The sequence below is a fragment of the Alosa pseudoharengus genome, unplaced genomic scaffold (assembly GCF_046254945.1).
Source record: "Alosa pseudoharengus isolate Yale_2024_CS ecotype anadromous, Long Island Sound unplaced genomic scaffold, YU_APseudo_1.1 YU_APseudo_1.1_scf_4, whole genome shotgun sequence".
Lineage (NCBI taxonomy): Eukaryota > Metazoa > Chordata > Actinopteri > Clupeiformes > Clupeidae > Alosa > Alosa pseudoharengus.
In genome coordinates, this window is record NW_027468774.1 from 43,646,009 (window position 1) to 43,657,718 (window position 11,710).

Consider the following 11,710-nt stretch of genomic DNA (forward strand, 5'->3'; position numbering starts at 1 on the left):
ATGAATACCATCATTGAGAGTGCTTTAATTAGGTTGCAGGTATAAACATGATGTGAAAGATTGGCTTGAAGAGGTCTGATCTGAGGATAACAAAGCACCACACAGAACACTGCTCCAGCAACAACGGACCTTGAGTGTTAGTCACTGTAGTGCCAAATCACCACTTCATGAGGTAGACTGGATACAGACTGACTAACACTGCAATTATATGTGTGTAGCCTGAGTGGGTAATTCACTACAGGAGTCTATGTACCCAAACAAATCAATTGTGCCCCTTCCCCTACCGCGGGGAAAATATTTGCATAGCAGCCATGTTGGCTATGATCATCAATTCCAGGCAGTCTTGTACATATTACAATGCATGCACATGTGTCACTCACTTTAGTGCACTTGATATTGATACAACGATAAAGAAACCCTTCAACCCTTCATATTAAGGTCATGCCCCCGTAATCCCTTACACTCTTTAACCTCTGTCTTAGATAGGCCCACGGCCCTGTTGTTGTCCAAATAAAAACAGTTCTCCAACACACACTCTCTCTCTCTCTCCCTCCTTCTCTCTGGTTCGACCCCAATCTGACATGTGCTTGTGGTTTCATGGGTGGGGGCTGTTGTGACATAGACTGGCACAGTAATGACATCTGTGAGCAGGTCTCGTCTGACCATAGGCATGTGGGGACTTGGGCACAGGCAGGGTGCACCACACTTGCCCACAGACACAGCATATGAAACATTGTGCGTGTGCCTCGGTCCAGTGAAATGCCAAGCTGAAATAAATCTAGTGGGCATGCATCGCTGACGATCACGGGCGACTGGGTGCACCTCACGTGTGGTACCATACAGCAACATTTTGAGGTAAATGAGCTGGATGACCTGCAAGTTTAGATAAGTTAAGAAGGAACATCACAAAGACAGAACTGATCAACCATTTTTTTTTTAATTATTATTTGTCTTGTTATTGTTCTTTTGTGCCGTCGTAAATAATATTTTAGACTTAAAGCTGTATGCAGCTTTGTCAAACATCAGTTGACCTTGGTTCAATAAAACTTCAAAAGTTGTTTGAGCTTTTCCCCTAAAATCCATTAAACTCTCCCTTTCACTTTTGAAGTTTGCCCTTCAGAGAGGTTCAATGGCCAGACCACTGCAGATAAGCAGACTAAGTGGCTTAGTGCTTTCAGCGGTCACCACCATAGTTTGTCATTGTTGTCTGACTAAGTACTATCTTATACAAGGTCTTCTTCGATGAGCCCGTTTAGATAGTGTTTTTTACTCTGAAGAGAAGTCACCCAACGTATTCCCTACAACTCTTACCTAAGCAACACTCCCTGCTGTCTCTGTTACTCTCACAGAGGTAAAACGTCGCCGATTCTTAGTGCTTAGTTGCATTTAAAGCCACGTCAAGATGTGTCACACCATTTTTTGTAGGGAACCATATGCTTCTGATTCTTCATGCTTGTCCAGTCAGGTCTGGACCACCACATTTTTGTCTGTCCAGTATGTCCATCTGTTTGGCCTCCACCTCATGTCCACACTGACAAATGGATTCGCACAAACAAAAAATGTGATGAAGTGTCTCTAGTCAAACTGGACGCCACTGTTAGCAGAGCAGCACTTTTAGGTGATAAATGAGAAACAGCAGGCAGACTTGGTTGTTTTGAACTCCACCTTCTGACCAAATGCCAAATCTCAAAGTTTTCTCCTTAGGCCATTGATCATAAAGTTTGAAATAGTGGCACTTGGAGTCAAACATTGCTAGGGAAAAACCAAAATAGACTCCATGTTAGTTCCACTGTCTGTTCACGAGAACAGATTTGAATCAAGAGGATAAACATGGACCAAGTTCAAGCACAGCAAGCACCAGGCCCAAAGCTAAAAGCCAACAGCAGTACCCAAGATGCCGCTGTTTCATTTGTGTAAATGGATCAGTTACGCAGATCACAGAGACCTGTCAATCAAGTTCTGCTGTAAGTCTGAACTACAAGCCAGAGTAGGGTAAATTTAATGTTATCAGTAATCACTTTTATGTACTGTAATAGCTGTTATTTAATCTAATGTGCATGGAGTTCAGTTTTCAGGTATCATCTCTCTGTGGTGAGTGGTTGAATGAACAGGATTGTGTATTGCAGAGGTTCCCAACCTTTTTGGGGCTAAGGCACATCAGAGGTCAAAGCAAAAAACGCCAAGGCACACCGACTTATGATGACTGATTATGAAGCATGTCAGTCATTATTATAGGCTTTAACAGGGGTGTTCATTCTTATTTCCATATGTTTTGTCTATGCCTTGTTCATGAGCTGAGACCACAGTGATAGGCATTTGTTTTCATGGTGGTGACAGCGCTGCAGAATAGAGCTGTAGCCTATACTGTAGGCCACTTCATAACAACCACTTTATGGCTATCTAAAACCCTTAAAGGTGCACCGTCACACTGGTATGACAGGAATGTTGGAAAATGAACGTTCTAAAGAATATCTGCAGTTCATTGAATTCAACCAGAGCCATATAGATATTTCTTAGTCCTCGCGATCCGAAGCTGTCCATTCTCTGAGTGCACTTTAAAAAAAAAAAAAAAAAAAACAGTCATCTTCACACCCAGCCCTGCCGACAAACTGGAGACCAATAAGGGTAAATACGCCGGTCCCCCAAAGTGTGTGTGTGTGTGTGTGTGTGTGTGTGCGTGCGTATGTGTGTGTGTGTGTGTGTGTGTGTGTGTATGTATGTGTGTGTGTGTGTGTGTGTGTGTGTATGTATGTGTGTGTGTGTGTGTGTGTATGTATGTGTGTGTGTGTGTGTGTGTGTGTGTGTGTCAACATCAAGAAATGTGATGCATCCAACATATGAAAAAACAATGTGGGTCTGCTCTATATATTGCTCATGCTCAAATATGACACACACACATTCACACACACACACACACATACACACAGAGAGAGAGAGACACAGCACAGCATCACACGACACAGCACACTGCACCCTGCTTTAACTGTTCATCTCGTTAGCTCCCAAATGACTATGGACAGAAGTGGCCTGAGCAGGGCTCCTCTGATGTTACAAAAGCCACAGCCGAAAAAAAGACATTTGCTTCTGCCTGAGGAGGCTCTGGAGACATCTGGGCTTTGAGTTGAACATTAAGGGATTTAAGCCCCCCCCCCCCCCCCCCTTCATCATGCTCTATAATAGTTTCGTCATCATGATGATTATTATGGAGGTATGGGCATTGGCCTGTTAACCCCCCCCCCATCCCCCCAAATTTTATGCCCATGTCCTTTCAACTGCATGGATGGAAAGAGCTCTGTGAACCGTGTAATGCAAAGTAAACGCTATAATCCAGCATGAAAGTACTACAGTTTCTATAAAAATACAAACTTTTATATTCAACACATTGATTCTTTATTTGTAGCAAGAGCTGTTTATTATTTTACATATGCAGTCTAATACTCACAGACACATACAATGATAGTTTAAATGTCTGCTAAATACATTTACATTTAGGCCTACAATACGCAAACCCTACAAGTAGCATATCAAAGATCTTCAGTAAGATTGGACTGATGGATAGTTTTTGGCAGGATGATAGTTTAGTTAATACATTGAAACACACACACACACACACACAAAGAGGGGAGAGAGGGGGAGAGAAAGAAAGAAAGAGAGAGAGAAAGACTCATTTTATTGCATTACCTCAAATGCCTGATATACTGTAGCTTAGAGGGGTTGAGATGAAAATACAGAGGCAGTTTTTTTTGCCAGGCACTTAAGGACTTTTGTATGCAGAGTAAGGAAACGGCTTCATCAGTGTCAGGAGGAAGGAAAGGAGCTGTCAGCAGGCCCATTAACAACGAGCCCAGCAGAATAGAGTGGGAGGAGAAGATCCTCTCAGAATTGGCACTTCTGAAATACAATACGCTGCGTTCTCTTGTTCATCAGGCGCTCCATGGTGTTTTAAGCCCACCGTCGACTTCAAGGCAGCGCTGCGAATGTCGACTTCAAGGCCCCTAACCTTAACCCTAACCCTTGCCTTAACTTAGTGCCTTCCATGCAGCGCTGCCTTGAAGATGACTTTGGGGGCATGAAACACCAAACAGCTCATCAGACTCCTTATAATGCAGTTAAGTTATCCAAAATACTCTCTGAAATACAGGGCACACTAGAGTGCAATCGCTATTTCATTGAAGACGTGACTCTGCTACGTGCTTTGCTAAATCCAATTTGCTTGCTTTGCTGTGTCCCTGTGCTTGAGTCAGGGGAGGAAAGGCAGGGAGAGGGAGCCATGGTGGGAGGTCCTGGTGATGATTCAACTGAAGAGGAAGACTAAGCTAGAGTCCCCCCCCCCATGTGTTACATACACCTGTATATACAGTACAGTCCACCCAACCAGGTACACCTACATATATTTATATTTTGTTTATTTTTAGAAACAAGCCTGGGATATACACACTTTTCCAAAATATAAAACTACAAAAAATGGCCAACCCTTTCGAAAGCAGAAGTACCCCTGGGCTCTTCCTGATAAACATCGGACCGGGGGTGGGGGGGTGGGCGATCCTACTACGAGACCCAGTAGTCTTAAGCTTCATAAGATAACCAGGTAGCCTAAGACTCATACAGAGTAAGCCTAAACCTCGGGGATCTGTCAGGTGCTAGCTGACATCACAATTTGTTTGGGTTTTTTTTTTTTTTTTTTTCATGCACACACACACATTTCATTCGTCCTTTTGCTCTCTGCATATTTGGGGGTTAACAAGCCGAGAGGGCACACCTGTGACTTGGCAAGACGATAAAAAGTGTGTTTCATATACAGTTGCATGGACCATGTGTTATTCTTATTTAGAGGTTGCAGACAGACATGTGTCTTGTAAACTGATTTATGCTGCTGCAGTGCTGTTGCCCTCCATCTCCAAAGACCATCTCTCTTTTAACGTCCTTCTGTGACGAGCTTTTGTCAAACAACCAGCACACTGGCCCCAAATCGAGTCATACCAGAAACATCAGTCATGTAGAAATGCTCCTGCTGGGTGCCTTGACCCCCCCCCCCCAAATGCACAAACATTTCATCCACATGTAAAAGTATGCTGAAACATGGTGCAGTGGTGTGCGTGTGTGTGTGTGTGTACTCCCTGCCTTTAAATCTTTCAGTTGTCAGTGCCTATACAGTGGGCTTCAGTGCACTGCTCAGAGGTAGATAATGTGTGCAATTAGCGCACACCACTGTGAAAAAGCACGCTGCATCACAACATCCAAACCCCCCCCCCCCCCCCTCTCAGACACAATAGGCAGCTCACACAGGCATGGATTCAGTTGCCATTCCTTCTTATTAGGCTGGAGGCTGATGGATTACAGACAAACAGTGAGAATGCGGTGAGCGCTCGTCATGAGCGATCGCCAACGTAGCCAAGTCTGCGTGCCAGCTCTGGTGTCTGGATACACTGGAAGACAGAAGCGTGCTTAATTATTTCCCTGTACAAAACAACATCCAGGGTTTTTTTTTATTCGCATCAAAGTATGAACATAACTCTGATGTACTATAGAGGGAATGCATTGTAAAGGATGCCTTTCACCAGTCCTGAGAGGAGAATATCAGTGTGGATGACACATATTCAGACCTACCCAATAGTACTGTGTTATCTGTCATTCATGACAGGATTTCAGGTCCAGTGGTGGATTTGGGTATGGGCACTGTTGAATGATGCAGGCCATTCGTATCTAAGAAGTTCTTAAGTGGGAAAACAAAGAAGTTCCTAAGAAATACGAAAATATTAGGAACTTCTTATTTTTTTTCTTAGGAATCTACTTAAGATTTATCTTAATAAAATGTCTGTGAATCCGGCCTGTGGATTTGGGTATGGGCATCATGTTGGCATCTTACTGGGGAGATGCATGGCAAAAAAACCTATTTTCTATCGTGCATACATAGCATAACAACATCCACATGCAATAATGCAACAACGTCTACAATTACCTATTCATTTGGGCAACTTTATACATCCCTATACAGGCTAAAGCTACCTTTAGTTGTGTTATAGCTACTGTAACGTCTGGCTTTAAACAGCTGTAATGCAGTCGTTCTGACAAGCACACTAATTGCTTAGCCAACCTTGTTCTTGCCCATCTTGAATAGCTCCTCTAGCTTTGCTGCCTCCATCCTTTCTGTTTTCGTTGTTTAAACTTGTGATATCCATGATGAGTATTGAGTTAGTGAATTAGCTCAACATTGTGTGCTGATAACCATATAGAAAGCAGAGTAAAAGAAAACAAGTAGCCTATGCGTGCCTGCGTTTCCTGCTCAAACATGTGTGCGCGTTAATTTTGATAAGTGTTCACTAACTTTACTTAATAGAAAATTGTAAATAGCCTGATGGCATGCAACTAATGGGATACTGTGCATAGTTGGAAAGGTATGGTAGGCCAATATGGTGTGAATATACACACACACAAGGTACATTTTCTCTCGTTGTTGAGTGATGGTACGCACAGTGCGTACGGACGTACACCTGCAGGCGCGCCTGGTCACAACCATGCCGGGTTCCCCAGAAGCCACACCCACTCACTCACCTTCAAACACGACAAATCCCTCAGCCACACTCATCAATCAGTCCCTCACAGCTCATGTCTCCCATTCACTTTCCCCTGATTACTGAATTAGAGAACTCTAATCTAGAATCACTACACTCTAATCTAGAATGACTCTAATCTAGCTTCTTCTAATCTGTAGGCATAACTAGCTGCTTGATTATCTCAGTTGTTCTTGCAAAGGCTTATGTGAAGACAATGAAGTGGTGATACCAAAGTCCTTTTAGGCGAGTCCCTACACTTTTTGGGCACTTATCGGGCATCTATTTCGGCAGAAATGCGTGTGTGCAAGGCTTCACGACACCAATCTTGCTCTAGCAGCGAGATCACAACACATGATTGGCACGATGTCTTCACAACATACCACATTATTGGCTCAATGTATTCACAACACAGCACATGATTGGCTCAATGTATGTCGACGTTTTGCCGCGGAAGGGGTGTGATAAACTAACCCCATGCATTTCTATGGATCCATGTGATCACTTGCCTCCCTGGTTCAGAAGTTAGATGCGTCACATTGATCTTACATGGATGATGTTGGATAAATTTGTTGCTGTGGCAAAGTATTAGTTCAGCGTAACAGCATTGTGTTTTAAAGAGGAACATAATTTGGGGCTCAGAAACTGTGACAACCCCTCTTTTTTTACAGTGCATATGCATATGTGATTCAATAAGAAAAAATAAATGCTCAATTGGAATGACTACTCAATAAGGTTGTGTGACACTGACAAATTGGACAGCCCTGACTTTCCCTTTTTTACAGTGTAGAACAGCCATCGCAAAGGTCATTGACACTCATATCCAGTATTTTAAATTCTTATGCATACGCCCTATTTTGAGTATTTTGCCCGACATTGTACATAATCTACTTAGGAGATCATTGCTCCTACATACTTTGGCTTATAATCAAATGCTTGACCTCTTTGGAAAGCTTAGACACTGTAGTTTCTTGGAAAACAATCAGACAAACTCTGTGATGTACTGACACAGAGTTACAGAGGCTAGAATATTATTTTCTCATTCTGCCGGATAACAAGCATCTCTGAACTGACCACCATTTCAGCCCTCTAGGTCACTTGAGATGACTTAGAAACACAACTGAGCCCTAGCATCAGGTATTGTGAAGCTGTGTGCAAAAGTAGATCAATATAGAATGAAAACCACTTACTTTAGACCATTATTTGCCAAGATATGTTCATGCGTTTTGTAAAATGCCCTGTGGAAACTCCCCATAGGACTTTTGGTTATCCAAAATGCATACTGACAATCAAATGCTTACTGCACATGAACCCCTTTGTGTAGAAGCATAATCCTAGTCTCTATTTTTGCATTTACTTTGTTGGTTCAATGAGTGTGTATAAGATAGACTATACATCTGTACAACTAATATTGGATAATACAACATGAAGATTCAATTTCTATGGATTCTTGTGAATATTTCAGTACCCAATATGTTGCATCTACTTATTGTGCTGCAGCTACACTGCAGCCAGAGGTCAGGGTAGCACCAAAAGCGGAGGAGGGGGAGGGGGGCATTTTGGATCAAATTTAATTGAGACATAATAAGATTAATCTGAGAATGTAAAGCACTATACAGATTGTACATGAAAAAAGTTGTCATTTTTAGATTCACAAGAGTCAAAGCTTTCAAACGGTGTATAACATTTTTGGGTGCAAGCTACAAGACCTTCATATGCTGTAGTCATACATGTAATCACACTTCTCATACATGTTGTCTTCTCCCTAATGGGTTTATGGCGTGAACTGGGCGTTTTGGGGCTGTTCACTGGTGGTTGTTGCGGTGACGTTTATCCCCTTCATTGTAAAGCGCTTTGGGTATTCATCAAAGACCATATATCATGTAAAGAGGTTCAATGCTCAGCTGAGAATGAGCTTGAGCATATTTGCCTTAACATTAGCCTTTCACCACAAATGTCCTTTTCTCTTATTGGAGTGTATAGACCTCCATCTGCAAAAGCTATTTTCTTTAACAAATTAGAAACTGTTCTAAAGGAATGCAGCTCAGGGCAGGAAATACTAGTAATGGGTGACTTCAATGTTAATTGGGAGGACAAAGGCACCAGTAAAGCACTGCAACGGGTCTCAAATAAATTTGATTTCACACAACTAATCAAAGGGCCCACTAGAATAACCTCATCCTCAAAAACTCAAATTGACTTGATATTCACCAACAAACCTGAAAGGGTGACAAAATCCTTTAATATGGTCACTGGTCTGTCTGACCATAACCTCACTCTTATAGCCAGAAAGCTCACTAAATCCCGCTTTCATTTAAAACCTAACACCAAATCTAGTCAGTTAAGAATACCCAAGTGTGATGTTGATGAATTTGACAGGGAAATCAAAAATATTAACTGGGACCAAATCATAACTTGTGTAGATGTGGATAATGACACAAATGTCCTTATGTCCACAATCCAAAATATAACAAAGCGATTCCTTAAGAAAAGCATATCTAAAGGAAATAGTAGATATACCCTCCCTTGGATCTCTAGTGACATAAGGAGATTAATGAAGGAGAGAGATAATGCTTTAAAGCACTCTCTCAAGTCCAACTCACTGACTGACAGGCATATATTTGTGTCATTGAGAAATAGAGTAATAAAGGTAATTAGGGCAGCTAAATCGAACTTCTTTGTTGACCTCATACGGGACGCTAAGGGTAATCATAAACAAGTCTGGGACTGTTTGCATAAACTAACAGGGAAAGGTCATAATAAAGCAACAAAGCAGCTGGAGATCCATAAGGAACCAGCTGAAATAGTGACTATTCTTAATAGCCATTTTGTCAATTCTGTGAGATTGACTGTGCATAGTCCTATAAGTGGTCCACTACACTTCTTACCAATTGATGTATCACAGCCAGTCTTTACTCTGACTGAAATTTCTGAACCCAAGGTTAAGTCTATAATTACTTCTATTAAGAACTCCAAATCAAAAGACATATTTGGATTGGATTCCATGTTTTTAAAGAAACATGCTGCCTCCTTCACAGGGCCTGTTACTAAAATCATAAACACCTCTTTTAAAGAGGGAAAATTCCCAAACGACTGGAAGTCAGCCATTGTTGTGCCAGTGTATAAATCAGGAGATACAACTGATATGAATAACTATAGGCCAATTAGTATTTTACCCATCATGTCTAAGATCGCTGAAAAATGTGTGGCTGAGCAAATGACTGAGCATTTTAACAGTAGTCCTTTTAAACTGCACCCCATGCAATTTGGCTTTAGAGCCAATCACTCCACAGAGACAGCTAATTGTTTCTTTGTGGAAAACATTAAATCAAAATTGGACAAAGGAGGTGTAGTTGGAGCAATTTTCTTAGACTTGAAAAAAGCTTTTGACACAGTCAACCATGAAATACTTATCCACAAGATGTCTTATTTTAATTTCTCATCCAGTGTTACTGACTGGATGAGATCTTACCTGTCAAAGAGAGTTCAGTGTGTGAGAGTTAGTGGTGAGACATCACCACCCCTGAGGAACGAACTTGGTGTACCCCAGGGATCTGTCCTGGGCCCTATTTTGTTCAGCATCTACATAAATGACCTGCCATCAGTGTGCACTGGATGTGAGGTACAGATGTATGCTGATGATACAGTCATATATGTTCATGCAAAAACTAAAGCCCAAGCTGCTGCCAAGCTCAGCGATACAATGGTACATGTACGTAAATGGCTTACTTGCTCTCAGTTGTATCTCAATGTTAAGAAGACAGTCTGTATGTTTTTTAGCAAAAGCAACACTGTATCTCACTGTGAACCCAATGTCTGTGTGTCTGGGGAGGTCATTCAAACAGTTACACAGTTTAAATATCTGGGCATTATTCTTGACTCTACCCTATCATTTAAACATCAAGTGAGAAAGGTAGTGCAAATAACCAAATATAACCTAGCGAACTTTAGGTATATAAGGAACTGTTTGACAACACCTGTAGCAAAGCTATACATGAATACTATGATAATTCCTCACCTAACATATTGTATGACAAGCTGGACCCAGGTATGTAGCACAACATTAAGGCCTATTTTATCTCTCCACAAACAAGCACTTAAAGTCTTGGACAAAAAAAACAAACTTTACCACCACTGTAACATTCTTAACAAATATAACCTACTCAGTTGGGAAAATATTTTAAAACACAGTGATGCATGCCTAATTTTTAAGATCATTAATGGGAAGGCTCCCCCTCCACTCAGCACTTTTATACAGCAAAAGTCATCTAGCAGCAGAACCACAAGGTCTGCCTTAAGAGGGGACTGTGTAGTCCCTCTTAGGTCCAGTTCCTTTGGCCAATTATGTTTTTCTGTGAGAGCCTCTAAACTATGGAATCAATTGCCAGTGGACATTAGAAACTCCACCTCTCACCATACATTCACACACCATCTTAAGGACTGGCTTTTGAGCATACAAAAATGTGAGCACTTCTCATAATATATTAATGTTGGTCTGCCTCTATAGTTTAGCTGTCCTGTAACCCATGGTGTATGTATGATAGATAGATGGATAGGTGGTTACTTTATTGATCCCTTAAGGGTTGTATGGCTGTATGGTTATATGTCTTATGTTTTAAATGTTTTACTGGAGCTAGTATTATGGCATTATGTTCTATTGCTGTAAGTAAATTGCTATGTGATTTAATATGTTTTTTTTAGCCACCATGTGCCTAGTATAACATCTTGCCAATGGACTACAGTTGAAAATTAGCCTGCTGGCTAACACTGGCACATTTACAGAAATGTTGATCAATGTGCACTGTCCTTTAAATAAATAAATGAAAAAAAAATGAAAATTCAAAGAGCTACTGTATATGAATGTATTATGTTGTTCTGGGTCTTTTGGGGTCGTTCTGGGTCAGACTGAGGAATTCTGGGTCATTCTGGGTTGTTGACTACTCCCCCCGCCCCCTTTTGTTTCCACATACCTAATTGGATCATATTTCATTGTGTGTGTATTCCCTCCTGCAACACAAACAAAAACCCCTGCAGTTCACACAAGGCCAGGAGTTGTTCTCAGGCTGTGGCAAGAGTGGTGGATCAGCATTTTTGCAATTAAAGCTAATCAGGCCATTTTTGACCATGGATCTAATGGGAAGACCATTTCATTACATGAG